We start from the raw sequence: 16,295 nt of genomic DNA, 5'->3' as shown, positions 1-16,295 counted from the left end.
TAACCACAGGACCGATCTTAATCAAATTTTCAATGATCGAAAATGACCAATATTAGTGTCGAGTCTATCGTTTTTAATGTCGCTGAGATGAACAGTGACACTTCTGATGCCGTGGCTCGCAGCATGGGGAGGAAAGGGGATATATAAAAATAATCGAAAATGACCAATATCAAGGAGCGCATTAGTAATAGTAAAAGTGACTGACTAACGAAACATATCACTATTTTTTCTTAATTTAACCCAGCGAAACGGGTAAATGATGCTTTTGTCTACATAAAATTTCATTCGCTTCGGTCCACTCTTTCTGTCGCCCAACGCTTCCGTCCACTCAACCGTTTTATTATTATTATTATTATTATTATTATTATTATTATTATTATTATTATTATTATTATTAATTTCAGAAAATTCGAATCGCGCATTCCCTCATCTTACGTTTACAATATCTGTACACAATTTCATTCACTTTGGTTCACTCTTGCCTTTAGGCCGTCAACCATCAAACTTTTGAGTGGGTGCTTTTGCCCATATAAAACCGTTTCTCCGCAGAAAATTAAAAAAAACATATTCGTTTATTTTTGCGTTCTGTTCCTATACAAAATTTCGTCACAATTCTTCATGTTCTTTAGGCACTTCTGAAAAACTGTTTTAGTACTTTTGATATTTCGTGATCAAAGTATTGGGGGGGGGGTCCGTGCTCGACCCAACCGTTTTTCCAGGAAAATGCAAAGCACTTGTTCCCTTATTTTACGTCTACAATACATGTGCACCATTTCATTCACTTCGGTCCACTGCTTCTTGCCTTTTGGAGCAACTTTCAAAATTTTGGGTGGGATCTTTTGCCCCTAGAACTTTGTTCCGTAGAAAATAAAAAGGTATTCGTTTATGTGTAGTATCTACCTGCTAACTTTTATCAAGATCAGAGTGTTACACTTGTGAAGTGTTACATGTTAGAATTGTAGAGTTTAAACCGAGCCGCAGTGTCTCAGTGGTAGAGCGTTCAACTCTGGTGTATTCGATCTCAGCTAGCGCCAAGTGACATTTGTGGTTAACAAACACCGTGTGAGTGGGTTTTCTTGGGGTTCTCCCAGTTTCTTCATTCCACCCCTTCGTTCATTTCTCGTTTAGTCTAGCCGTGGAACGTAAAACTTGAAGATTTCATTTCATTGTAGAGTTCAACGTCCCTTTAAGCAGCGAGGTTATATGAGACGGAACCTACTGATTAACGTGGAATCCGAATCACATGAACTCCCGCGATTGCAAGACCAACGGAATACGTAACAAGTAGTGACTATTTTCATGAATACATGTATCATATAAAAATCTCTTCGTAATAAGAAAGACATTTTGAAAGGTACTTCGATTGCGGCATGATCCGAGAGTGCTACTGGGGTTGTATTTTGTTGTATCACTGCAGCGCATGAACTCTCTGAAATGTGTGCTCGCTCGATTCTGAAATGTGTGCTCATTGTGTGTTCATTGTCGTAGAAGACGTCGTAGAATACATGCGTTGAGTTTGACACAAATAAAGCGTTTTTTAACTTTAGGACGCGAATAAGCTCCGACAAAATAGGACAAGGCGAGGTAGGCGTCAGAGAATCTCGGGGATCTGCAATAGCATTGAAATCGCCGGCAATTATACAATGAGGAATTGCAGGAGGAAGTAAGGAGAGAATGGTAGTTGCATAAAACTCATTCCTCTCTTTTGTACGTAAATACCCAGAATGCCATACAATTCTATGAAATATATGGACTAAATATAACAACGTATAGCCCTTCCTTCAGGTGTAACACAACACTATCATAACTCAGACCTTTTCGTACCGAAATCGTTACCGCAGTCTCTTGATCGCGACCCCAGTTAATATTAGTTTGGTATTCTGTAAGAAATTTCAATGATGTAAGTAAGGAACTTGTTTCTTGTAGAAAGCAAATCTCTGGTCGGCGTCTGTCGATAAACTGTTTTAGAAGGGCCTTATTATGATTGGAACTGATACGATGAGTATTGAGTGATACGAACCTAAGAGAGTTTACTGTTAACATTTTAAAATCGCGCAAAAAGAAAACAAAAACAAAAGAAAAAGAAAATACAAATGTGAAAGGAATTCTTTCCCATGAAAACTGTAGTAAATTTACGTATTTTGAAACTAACATAACACAAACTGTAAGAACTCTCCTTTCCGAACACAAAAAAATACTGCCAGATACAACAACATAACATACAATGTGGACGAAAATCTGGAAAGCAGGTGTGAAGGTCAATGCCAAAGAGGAAACACACCACGCCTCACGAGAGTCAGATATGGCCCAATGTTGTGATCGTAGTTCTCGTGTTTCTGCTTGGTCTGTTCTTCGTGTAACCTCAAGGACACACTGTTCATTCTTTCTCGTAGACGTTCGAGTGACTTTCCGTCTTCTTTATAGGGAAGAAAAATCAAGTTGCACGGAAATAACGGTATGTTCAGCTAGAGACCGGGCATTATTGTCTTGTACTTCAGACGAAGAACCAGGCAGCACTGTTAACACTTCCTGCGCCGACGAAGGAGACGAATCAAGATTCATGACATAGACAGGCGTATCGTGTAAAGGCGGGAATCCCAGGTTCACTTCTGGATCTCCCATAACTAGTGTATTGTTTGTTAGCGATGAATTCACTGGGGGATTCGCACTAACACAGGAAACTCGTCGTTATCAGTCAATGAAGGCAACCCTGATGAGCTCTGAGCAGGGTCCCTGGGGGCAATGACAGAGAGCGAAAGCGATCCTGAAAAGGGAAAAGAGCGGTGTACTTTGCCAATCTCCGTCATGTGTAGAGACGTCTGGCCAGGCGCGGCTGTAGCTGGTTTTGTGTTCTTCAGTGGACATGTGGCAATCGTGTAAAAATTTGGTTGGCATCGAAAACAAGTAATAGGCTGCCCTTCATAAGACACACTCACTTTAGAACCTTGAACTATGATACGAGAGGGTATATGCTTATATGTTTCCATATGAACAATACGTACGTCACTGTCTATGAAAGGGGGAAAGGGGACACTCCATAGTTGTAGTTCCAGATTGCGCACTTCACCATAAGTTTTGAAATGCTCTTCTAGCAATGATAACGGTCGTTTGAGCGGAAAGTGATATATACGAACCAACCGAATGGGGTCATTATCGGCTACGATCCGGACTGTGCTTGTTTCCCCAGTCACGTGCGTGAATTCTACAGATGAAGGAGCTGTTGCTGCAAAATGTTCATAGGATTGTAAATCTTTAAACTTAATATATATGCTATATGATTCCGCATGTAACTGGAGCGCACAAATCTCTTCATGTTAAGAGGAAACGTATTTTCCAACCACTGATATACTTAGCTAGCATTAGGTTTGACGCTTCTGTATCTTCGGTCAAATTTGAATTGACATTGCTAGTCCTTCTTATATTCCACAGTAGAACAAACTAGTAAACTGCAAAACACTGTACACTGCTGCTTCAGTGCTGCACTTCGTGGCACAAATTCCGTATCAGTTGATGGTGGCCAGGTGCTGCCTTCATGTCATCTCTGTCTTCTTTATCTTATTCGTTTTACACACTGTATTCGGATGACTAGGTACCGAGAGATATTTGCCATGAGGGATCGATCTGACGGCTGACGGGATGTTGGGGTATTGTATAAATCTTTTCTTCTTTTTGAACACTCCGTGTCTAATTGCTGGTACTAAACAAAAATAACAGTCGTTAAATTGATTGGTTGGCTCCCTATACCATGCCAAACTTTTGAACGTGCCTTGTTTCCTAACCATGCACGTAATTTTACGCACTATCTGTGATAGCATATATGAGGTACCCACGGCTAGTCCCGGTCCCCTACTTTCACACCAAAATAGTGAAAATATGCTGTATTCACAAGTGTCGTCAATAGGCGTTTCTGCTTAGCAAATGTGATTTCATCACACCACAACACACATAGAAATTGATTGGACTGTAGACGCATTAACCAGGCAGGCTGCTGTTTTTAATCAGTCAGCACCCTTTAAGTACTGTTAAGTACTCAAGATCCTCACTTGTATTTTGTAAATTTATTTTGTTTATTGCAAAACAAGGAAGCGATATTCAAACTGTTTAGGAAAATTTAAGTTGAGTAAAAGGAGTTTCATGTTCCTTTTTTCTTCTCTTTCTTCTTCATAGTCTGCTGAAATTACAGAATGTTATAATGTTGTAATCCTATATAGTCTTGCAAGATTCATTTCCTAAAGAAAGGAACAATACACCAAGATCCTTGTTGTCATAGAAGAATTTGCTACATTTACAAACTAATGGTCAGTGTACTTTGCTTAGGTTGCAAAATTAGCCGCAATGCAAAGGTTTATTTTCTGTTCGTATGTGGGATATGAATAATACTTCCAGCAGTGATACAGAACATTCAGACGAACAATTTAGAACTTTAAGATATAAAAAGATCCCAATAAAAGTAGGAATCCCTCCACTAAAACGGAAATACAATAAGTCTAAGAAAATATGCAGGGACAACACAGTGAAGGCCAGGGAGCTCAAAATCCTTTTGTTAATGTGTACAATTCTCATTATCCTGTTCCGAAATTTAAACCACACAAAATCACGATACAGCAGTTCTATGATGATTTGTGTGATATGATGATGGTGTACGGTTAAATAATTGGACTGATAAGATAGCAAAACAAATGATAATCACAGCGTTTCCAGGGAAACTAAAAGAACAATTGTGAACTTTGATAAAGAGAAAGAACATTACAGATGAAACAACCTATTCGAATTGTAAAGCTGAGATAATTAAATGTTTCAAGAATGCTAGAGATAGTGTTGATTTTTCTCTACCGTACAGATTAGGATTCAGAAGAAACATGAACCCATTCAGTCGTTTGTTTATGATATATTATCCATGGTAGACAAACATGCTCCGACTTTGTCAGAAGAACAGATCATTTCAATCATTACAGCAGGGTTGAAACCGTACTATATTCAACACCTAGGTTACGAGTCTTTTGACACTTGAGATGCGTTTATCCAGGCTCTCTACACGTTAGAAGCAAATGAATGTAAAATTAGAAATAAGAAAAAGAGAGAAATAGATGCACGTATTAAGAAAGCGTATAAGAAGAAGTTTAGAGAAGGGAAATGTAGGTGTTTGTCATCTGATTCTGAATCAGAATCTACGGTTACTGACAGTTCTCCGTCCGAGTCCGAGGTCAAGATTACGTCACATAGGCACAGGAAAAATAAGAAGATAGCAATTAGAGAATTAGTGTCGAAATAACAACACAGAACTGAACACTCGGAAACTCAGAACACAAACACACTTTCATTATCATCTCAAAGTAGTGAGGTTACATCTTCCATTAACCAGTTACAGAAAGAAATAGAAAAATTGTCGCTGAGAATCGAAGGCGGTTCTTCAGATTCGCAAAAGTTAAACACTCACTGTACGCAAAATAATTCTCAATCCCATCAGAATAAGGGAAATAATTTTCGAGGTAGTAAGAGAGGCAATTTTAAGAATAATCAGGGTAGAAACAATACTCAATACAACAATTTTAGAAAAATAACAATTTTCGAGGCCATGGTGGTCGTGGAAATTTTAGATCAGGACGCGCAAATTATCATAACAACCAGTGTTGTTGTCAACATACTAATGTGTCTCATGTACAACAGGTTATCTAGTTTTAATCAAATTCAGGGTGTACATCACCTGCAAAGTAATAGTAGGACATATTATGTTCCTGTACAAAACCCTTCCCAAATGAATCAGGTACAGGGGACTCATAATTTAAACTGACAACGTCTGTACATGCAGACGGTGGATGTAGAGATAACAAGAAAAAGGGCACACCCTAGAGATTAATAATACTAGTGTACACCGTCAATATAAACAAAAGAATGTTCAGGGAAAAGAGATACAGACTCTATTAGAAATTGAAGGGGACGTGGTTAGATTTACAATACAACTGAGAAAGAAACCATTAAAAATAATTGCAGATACGGCAAGTACAATATCAATTTTAGGTAAATCATTGCTATCTCCTAAAACTAAATTGTCACAAGGAATTACGAAAGTTGTTGGTGTTTCATATGAACCTATAGAGCTGAAACACACAGCCATAATCAAATTTCTAATCAACGGACTATCCTTTCATCACAGGTTCAGAATAGTTGAAAATTTTGGTCCGAAAGCTCTTTTAGGAAATGACTTCTTTATTTTTCATAACGCCCGTGTTGATTATCTCAATAAGATGCTATCTTTGCTTAGATATGGTAAGCCTCCTCGTAACACACAACAACTCAATAATACAGGCCATCAGGTTTCAGAGCCAATATTTTGTTTATTGGCAAGGGCATATGATCCAATGTTTGTTATTCATAAGAGGACGTATATTCCTCCAAGGAGAAGAATAATTGTTCCACTTAAATGTATTAATTCGAAACCAGGTCAAGAAGTGATTTTAGAGCCAGACATGTCTGTAATTGTGAAACTACGAATTTTAGTACCGCGAGCTATTTTAAATAAAAGCGAACTTCTGGTTGAAATTATTAACCCTTTAGTCACAAAAGTCGTTCTTCATAAGAATTTTGTAATCGGAAAAGCGGAAGATGTTCAAATTGAAGAGTCAAATCAATGTTGCCAATCAATAGATGAAAATTATGTGGATGAGGAATTATTACGGGAAGGACAACAGTAATTTCAAATTTCTAAATTAAATATTGGTCAAGATGCCAGACCTGAATATAGAGAAAAAGTAATAGACCTCTGCTACAGCTTTGCTGATGTGTTTACGTGGAATCCTAACAGGATCGGAAAAGGAAGACATTTTCAATGTAAAATTGAACTTAATACAGAAATTCCGTTTTCACGCAAACAATTTCCAATTCCACATGCACTGAAATCGGAAGTTACGCAATTTATAAATACGTTATTTTAACAACGGGTGATACAGAGATCCAATTAACCTTATAATTCTCCGGTTATGTTTCCTAGGAAACCGTCGGGAAAATTGCGCAAGATTATTGATTTGAGAGAATTGAACTCAAGAGTTTTGTATCATAGTGTTAGTTTACCTCCTGTCAGTGAAACACTGTCAATTATGTCAGGACACTTGTACTACGGAAACTTGGATATTTCTAATGCCTTTTACACATTATATTTAGAGCCACAATCAAGGAAATTTACATCATTTAGCATTCCAAATCTTCGAAAATTCCAATACCTTCGTATCCCACAAGGTTATGTAAATTCTCCATTTTATTTTAATAAGTTAATACGTTTAATTTACAGCCCGACAATATAGCCTTATATGTGGATGATCTATTTCTATTTTCAAATTCTGAAAAGAAATTTGTAGAAGTTCTAGAACAACAGTTGCATAGACTGAGAATCTATGGTTTACGAGTGTAGGTAGAGAAATCACAGTTTCTCATTAAATATATCATAGCGTTGGGACAAAAAAATCAAAATTTGGGTTTGAAGTTTTCAGACAGAATTTTGAAAACTATTGAAAATTATCCTCCACCTAAAAGTACGAAACAATTACGATCCTACTTAGGGCTTTTTAGTTATATTCCAAAATTTTTGCCCAATTATGCACAAATCACGGAACTGCTTCAAAAGCTCGTTCGTAAACGAGAAAGGTTTGAATGGACCAAGAACATCAAGAAATCAAGAATTTCAAGAATTTCAACATCAAGAAATTTTTGAACTTCTGAAATAGAAATTGCTAGCAGCCCCCGCTCTGGCACTGTGTGATCAAAACAAAACTTTGTGCTTGTATTCTGATGGATCAAGGACCGTTATTTCTTCAATTTTGCTGCAGACAGATGATGAAAATTCAGGTGAGTGATATGTTATCTCATACTACTCTCGTTTATTAACAGAATCAGAGAAAAAATCAGTGTTTTAGAAATTGAGCTTCTAGCGATTATAGCTTCATTTTGGGCATTCCGTTACTTTCTGCTTGAAAGACATTTTTATCTGAAGATAGATTCAAGAGTTCTAACATTTCTGAAGACTAGTAAGAATTTGACACCAAAACTTCTGAAATTGTATTTTTATATATCAGACTATCAATTAACGCCAATACTTGTAAAAAGTGAGCTCAATATAGCTGACGGAGTTAGCCGTTACACACTACTTCTAGCCGGGAGATCTTTTAGTAAAAAATATCGATCAGGACAAATGTTTAGTGAATTTCACAGAGGCACAGGATGTAGGCCGCTATCAAAGAGACGACACATTCTTTGGAGATATTTATAAATATTTAGAAACGGGAGAAGTTTCATCAAACAGCAATGCAGTACGAATGTCGAAATGCTATGAATTAGTAGATGGAAAAAATTACCGAATACATAAGTTCTCAAACGTAGCCAAACATTTACTATGTATCCCCTTTAAGTTACAAAACAAAGTGTTTGGTATGATTCATAAGTCATCATTAACCTCTGCTCATCAAGCTCAAACGAGAACATATAACTATGCATGGTATAGAATTTATTTTTCACACATGAAAACGTTCATTAGAAACAAGGTTAGAAGTTGCCCATTCTGTTTATTATATAAGAGAGTCATTAAACCTCCAAAAATGTTACCACAGACATATTCTCAATCACAGCCTTTTTCTGCTATCCAAATTGACCAGATAGGCCCTTTTCCAATGTCTGTAAAGCATAACAAATACATTCTCATCACATGTGATCTTTGTACTAGATATATTGTAACAGATGCTTTAATAGATTTAACAGCAGAATCAATAGCTGACTCGTTATATAGAAAAGTATTTCTCAAATATGGTCTGCCAGAGAAGATTATTTTGGACAGACTTCCCGGACACCGTAGTAAAATAATGGCCTAACTTTCAGAAAGGTTGGGAACCACATTGAATTTCATAGCTGTCAATCAGCACGAATCTTTAGGTTTGGTGGAGAAAACTGCAGATACTATTCAGCAAGCGTTAAGACACTATGTATCGTCTAAAGGACACACATGGGACTTATTTTTACCAGCAATCACTTTTTCGTTAAATAATGTTACAAACGTAATAACAAAATTTAGCAATTTCTTTTTGCTACATGCTTATCAGCCAAGGTCATTGTTGGAAAATGAATTTCAGACTCCAGTACAAAACATCGAAATTGCAGATCGTATTGAAGTTTTGAAAACGATAAGAGAAGAGACTTATCAAAATATGATCAAGAATTATCAAAAACAACTGGAGAAGTTTCTTCAAGAAAAGAAGCAAACTGAATTCCAGATTGGGGACGTTGTCTTAGTGAAGGACCATCAGAAAAAGAAAGGGATCCCAGAAGTGTTCCGTCACAAATATAATAAGAAAGCTACAGTTGTAGGTTTCACTAACAGTGCGAACAAAATTGTCATAGGATATCAAAATAAGAAGAATAACGTCAAATGTGATTAAAGGAACATCAGATCTTTAAAGAAGATTTCATCAGTAAGAGAAGAAGATGCTGTGACATAAACATCTATTAGCCTGGAAAGTAGGCAATTTGCTTAACAATATATGTGACGAAGAAAATTCTCCAAGATTTGCATCTATGGAAACAATTAAATATCTACAGCTAAGAAACATGATGAATGATGTGATCAGCACCAAAGGACAAATGAAGACGCTAGATGACACCCATAGATGCCGGTGGATACAGACGACGCCCAAAGAAGAAACAAGTTTCTACTATCAACTTAAGATATTCCCATGCCGAAACCTTGAGAGTCAACTAGTTCTTCAATCAACTAAAGATGGCCACCAATAGAAGCGAAATCAATAACCACTGGACAAATATCGAGATGGTACATGTGAAAAGAAGAGGATCATATGTTAATATAGAATAGGGATATTAGGTTACTCTGGTGAAAGCCTTTCATATTGACTTCTTTTGTTCACTCAGCAAGTGCGAATAGACTGCGCGAAAACAGTCTTTCTTCTTCGGACACCGTGAGTGTAAGTGCCTTACGGTTTTCTTTTTCGAACACAAAGGAATCAATACCCTTATTTTTCTTTCCTGGGACTATTCTATTTCTTTAATAATCTAGTTAGGCCGAAAACTTTCTTATTTCACGATATAGGAAATTAGAGAATTTACTATTTATAGACATACAACAAACTTAGAGTGACTGCATTAAAAAATCTTCAAAGAATTTTTTGAATATTTATTCATATTATTTTTAATTAGTGGTTATTATATATTAAAGTATACTACGAACATAAATTGCTTTAGCCTAAATTTTTTTCTCTCCTTTTGTTGCAGGTCCACAACTATGAATTTACTAATTTTAATAATCATCATGATGGTGCAACATACACTAGCAAAGCAAAACACCTTGACACAGAAATCGCAATTCACCATTGGAAATCTGGGCATAGCATTAGCACATCGGGGGACTTAGCATTCATGTCTCCCAATATATCTATCAATCGTTGCGCATTCACTTTGATTTACTGTTCGACACGGTCAAAAAGAATTCATGCACGCGATTCCACCAATATTTAGAATCGACTAAAGAAACTGATACCGGATTTAGACAAAATATATTAAATTTACTCCCTTGTAATTTTATTATTTCGGAAAATAATTCTGTTTCTTGCCAGTCTAAAAGAAACAAACGATTTTTATTTGCTTCGTTACTAGGACTAGGAAGCTTAGCCCTTTCTTCCTATAACGCTTATCAATTACATCGTCTAAGTCACGTAATAGATAACCTTGAACGTCATGACAAAATCATGGATTCGAACTTCAACAAATGAAAACCAATTTTAACAAATTTATTTCAATTCAGCACGACGTCATTCTCGCCATTCAAGGATCTTTTGAATCTTTGAAACTGGCAGTGACCACACAATATTGTAATTTTCTTACCCACGAAGCAAGTCTAATGGCTTTTATGACTACATACCAGCTTCATGAGGGAATTCTTCAAACTTTTGCAGATGTTTATCAAAATATTCTTTCTTTTCGCATACTAGATACGGACCATGCCAAGCAAATAATTGAACAGCATAGCCTATTGAAACACACTATTTTCAAACAGGACCTAGCTTTATTGTATTCGACTACTCATACAACACTTCTAGAATATAATATGGATTTGCAAGTTCTAACAGTACTTTTAAAATACCAATTATTTTACCTACAGATGTACGTCCCTTATACCAGATTTCAAGTCTAGGTTATTTACATCAGGACAAACATATTAAATTAGAACTACCAGAAATGCCTATTTGAATGAAAAACAACTTTATCCTCTTTCTCATGAAAAATGCATCTGGAAAAGCTATCTCTTCCTATGTGATACACCTCAAATATCAACTACACCAGTTTCTAGACGTATAACTGATCTGGTGTATAGAAACACGACACAATCATGTATAATAAAAGTATCTCAAACAAACTCCAAATTTATTTATCTATACGCCCAATAGGTATTTTGTTTTCAGCATTAACAACTGTTCATGTTGTCTCTAGAAATGTCCAAACACCGTTTTTCTTTTTCAAATTATTCAGACGATCAACACAGAGCTTATTTCTTATCTTACAATGCGTTCGATTCGGTGATAGCAAATCAAATAATCTTAGATAGTAAACATACCGTAGAAGTTACATATTACCACATAGAGTTACCTACAAATCATTCATTTTCACAATGGGATGTAGGAAACCAAGTTTATTTGGATAAATTACAGAACCTTTCTTCTCAACTACCGAATTTGACAGTGAACCCTACTATGCCAATACGGGCTCACTTTGATAGTCATATTACTTATAGCATTTTAATTATTTTTATACTAGCAGGATTTATTTTACTATACTTATTGTAGCTCTAGTTATTAAAGTGTACAAGCTGAACAAGATTAATTGAACTAAATAATCATATTCACAGGCCTGAAAATGTTTAAAGAAATAAACAATGAAATCAAATATTAAGTTATTGAAACGTGAGTAGGCTATGAATATAAATTTTGCGAAGCAAATTTTCAAGTAGAGTCTATTTCACAGCAGATTAACTAAGCAATAGGTATGCAAAGCATCCTTCAAAGAAACTAGTTAATTCAAAAAAGGAATATTTGGTTATTATTAAAATTATGCTAAGCATATTTCAAAGAAGAATAACCAAGTAACAACTTCATTTTCTGAATATTTTTTTCTTTTGCCTTTCTAGGTACGCTCCACTTTCGTCATCCCTGTAATTACTATCTTAGTAATCATTTTAATAGTTTTGTCATTTATAATATACAAACTATTCAAAATTAAATTAACCCCAAATAATGTTTCAAATTCACATATTCAAGCTGTCAAATATGTTTCTTCAAAAACAGATTCACACATAACCCCAGATCGTTCTTCAATATACCTCTATGATGACACATTAAATGAATATCCAACAATTAAGGCTTCTACGACTACTATAGTTCTTAATGTTAATGGTATGTCAATGATTTCTTCTAACTTCATGTTATTCAAGCATTAAAAAGGGACTCATTTCATTACTTCTAAGTAATGGTGCAGACTTAACAGTTGTGCTTGTCCTAATATCTGTAAATGAATGTAATTACTACACGCATAAACAAAAAAAAAGAAAACTAAATGATCACGCCTACACAACAACATATCAAAATCATCAACAAAAGAACAACAGCAGCAGTAACAGTTTCCCATAGATGCCTTATCTCAAATGTCAGATATCAACAATGTACCATGTAGTCTGATCCGAACAACAGGATCCTGAGGAATCTATGCTTCCAGAGTATTAAATATTATTACCAGTTATCGAAGTGAGGACTTCAGTGATAATGACAATTAAATACATATGACAGAATACATACCTCCAAGTAACATGTATTCCGGTATAGCAAGGAACCGACTACGAAAAACACACTCACACATAACTAGTGAAATAAACTGAAGTGCAGTGTTTTGTTTCATTCAGAGTGCGACGTATTTTGTGACAATGTTTTTTTCTCTCTTACAGACAGGATGCAGTAACATTAACCTACATTTATTGTAATATTACTTTGTCAGCAGAATACTCATGTGATACAAACAACATATATTCATGTTATTGGTGACGGACAATGCTGGTGGTGGAACTTATATACATACATACTAGTCAAAAGAAAACTTTACATATACAGAGTGTTCAAAGATTAATGGACAAATTTAATTATTATTTTGTTTTCATGTATATACAGGTGGACAGTAATCCTTTTTTCCCTTTTTTGGCACATAGGATCATGCTCAGAATTTCGAGGCAGGGGTAATGTAAAGTACCCAAAATCCTCACATATATTTTGTAAATTTATTTTGTTTATTGTAAAACAAGTAAGCGATATTCAAACTGTTTAGGAAAATAAAAGCAGATAATGTAGGCATCACACCAAAATTATAGGAAATTTTCCTATACGGAAATAAAGTTAGGTCATTTCATAAGGAGACCTGAGCTAAGCTCTACGCTACAACCAGGAAGCACCTGAATCCTTGAAAGGGGTTGTGCTGGTTGAGGACAGAGAGTAGACTAGGGAGTGGCAATTAAGATCGTATAGTGATAAGACATCGATTGGAGATTATCAAAGCTGAACTACCTGTGAGTATTACATCTATTTACGATGTTGGATAGTCATAATGGTTAAGTTTATGTGCCATTACGATTTAGTAGATTTTTATAGTTAAAACCATTTCGAGTCCTGATAGCTTGTGGTGTGATGTCGAAAATATCCAAAAGAAATTGATTGTTTCATTTCTTATCCTATGAAGATTAGTTAAATTCATCCTTGAGATGTCTAAATACACGGTGTTACAAATTTTAGAGCTACGCTTTGCCCCCAAGTATAAAAAGTTTCTAAGATACTAAATCATTCCAGCTAGAAATTTGTAGCACACTTTAATACAGCTAGAAGGAAACAAGAAAACCATCATTATAAATACAATGTGTGTGGCTTTCACTTTAGTACACTTTATTATATGTTAATAAATTAAAAAACTTATTTTTTACTTTCAAACAGAACTAAGGATAATGACGTCACCATATGCGAAATCGGAATTTGATTTAGTATGAACATTTCCAATATCCCAACGTATTTTCTAAGGTATTTTAGTATTTTGTGCTCTCACCTAGAGTCGCTCTAGAGGGCTCCAAACGCACAAAAATGGATTTTTTCAAAGTATCCCTATTTTACTAAATTTCTTTTTTCTCGTACGCCATAGCGACGTGGCCAATGTAGAATTTTCAACCGTACATCTTTCTCCAGAGAATGGCGCATTATTCATGATATTCTGATGAACAGTGTTGCAGCAGTATCTATTTAACACAATCTCCACAATTGCTTGAAACAACCTCGTTATTCACCGAAATTGGCTCTTTCTTGAAAACAAGAGCTAACGGTACCATTTCATTGTCCATTTCGTGTTTGTGGGACTCAATTTAACAATTTGGGACTAAATTCATTTCAGAATCATTTTCACTGTTGACAGGCGTTATCTAAGAAATGATATGATACAAATGAGTGAGGAACTGAGAGAACTTCGAGAAAACTCACGAATGCGATGTGGTCTACAGCAATTTCACATGGCAGAGGGTTGACCTAGGGAACCCTCGAACTGGATGTGAGAGCTCTGCCACTAAGCCACCGTGACCCATTTGATTGATGGATGCACTCAAAGGGATTAAGGCACTCCCGGTGATCTAGTGGCTAGCGCAAGTGCTTTTCGTGCAAGGGGTCCTGTGTTCGATTCCCAGTGAAGATGTCTTAGAAGTAGAACAGCATTAAGGTGATTCGAATTTCATCTTAAACGGTAGGTCCAAGTCTCATATGGCCTTGGTACTCAATAGGAATGATAACAAACAAACATATAATCAAACTATAAAGGTATCCAAGTAAGTACTGTCGCTTTTTCACCCACCACCTTCGAACATCCATATGTCACCTAAGACTTACCTGCAAGATCAAAAATAGTCCCCATCAGCATCAACGACCTTCTGCTAACGTCCTGGAAGGCCATGGACTCCAGCGTGGTAGAATTAGGTGGACCGTGAAGCGAAGAAGGTATCAAGTGCATTTTGCACCTCTACTAGGGATTTGAACTGACGTCCTGTAAGGTGATTGTTCAAAGAATGGAATAATGATAATCAGACGGTGCAATGTCCGGGAAGTATAGCGAATGCAATACTGTTATGCATCCAAGGCTTAGAATGGTGTCCCGGGTCATCCTAGCCACGTGGGGCTTAGCGTTGTCCTGTAGCAGGAGGATTCCTTTGCGATTTAGAAGTATCTCTAGAGTCTTGAGTCTTTCTTGAACATGGCTCAACTGCTGACAGTATTTAGTTGCATTGATACTCTGACCAGCATGTAGCAGTTCCCGATGCACGATACCGCAAGCAGTCCATCAAACACACAGGAGGAACTTCTTCTGGTGCAGTGCTGGTTTCGGCTATTTTGTAACCGGTTCATGGGATGCTAACCAATGATGACGTGGCAGTGGAGCTTTGTACAGGACCCAATTCTCATCACATGTCAACATCCTGTTCCATAAATGGCTCCCTCCTCGGACGAGGCAGTAAAGAAACACAGGTATCTGCTCGCGTTGCCTTCTGGCTCGGAGTCAAATCATAGGGTTCCATCGACCCAACTTGTAGTGCTTCCCAAGTTGATGGAGGTGCTGGCGAATGGTTTCTTCACTCACACTGAATTGTAGTCCCAGTTCCTTACATGTCTGACCACTGTTCGCCTCAATTGCTGCCTGAAGATCTTCATTTTGTACATGTGTTGGTCTTCCGGCACGTGGTGTGTCTTCAAGTATTTCGTCACCTTCCTTAAACTTGTTAAACCATCGTTGAACTCCCCGGTTAGTCAAGACACCCTCACCAAAGGCCTGGCGTATCTTCCGCCCCCTGTAGCGGCGTTTGACCCCAGTTTGAACTCGTACAGCGTACACGCCCTTATGATGCTCTGTGAAGGTTCCATGTTTACTCTGTCCTTGCGCAAACTCACGGTATAACTGAACTTTCACAACCAAATAGTATGTTGGATATACCCACACCGACAACTGACTTCGCCTTATCTCCATTCGCATTCAACACACGGTGTGAGGTCAAATTGAACACAGACCTCCACAAAAAGCGACAGAACTTTCTTGGTTATCTTTATATTCAAACGGATTACTCGGATTTATTACTGAAGGCAAAGAGATCAGCTGAAGTTCGGCAAGGAAATTGAGGCTTTATCAGGAATCTAATTGCGCTATTGGCGAGTCAAGGTAGAAGAGATCCACTGTTATCACTGTAT

Source organism: Thermobia domestica, chromosome 6 (genome assembly GCF_964235325.1).
Source record: "Thermobia domestica chromosome 6, izTheDome1.hap1.1, whole genome shotgun sequence".
Lineage (NCBI taxonomy): Eukaryota > Metazoa > Arthropoda > Insecta > Zygentoma > Lepismatidae > Thermobia > Thermobia domestica.
This window is presented reverse-complemented; position numbering follows the sequence as displayed.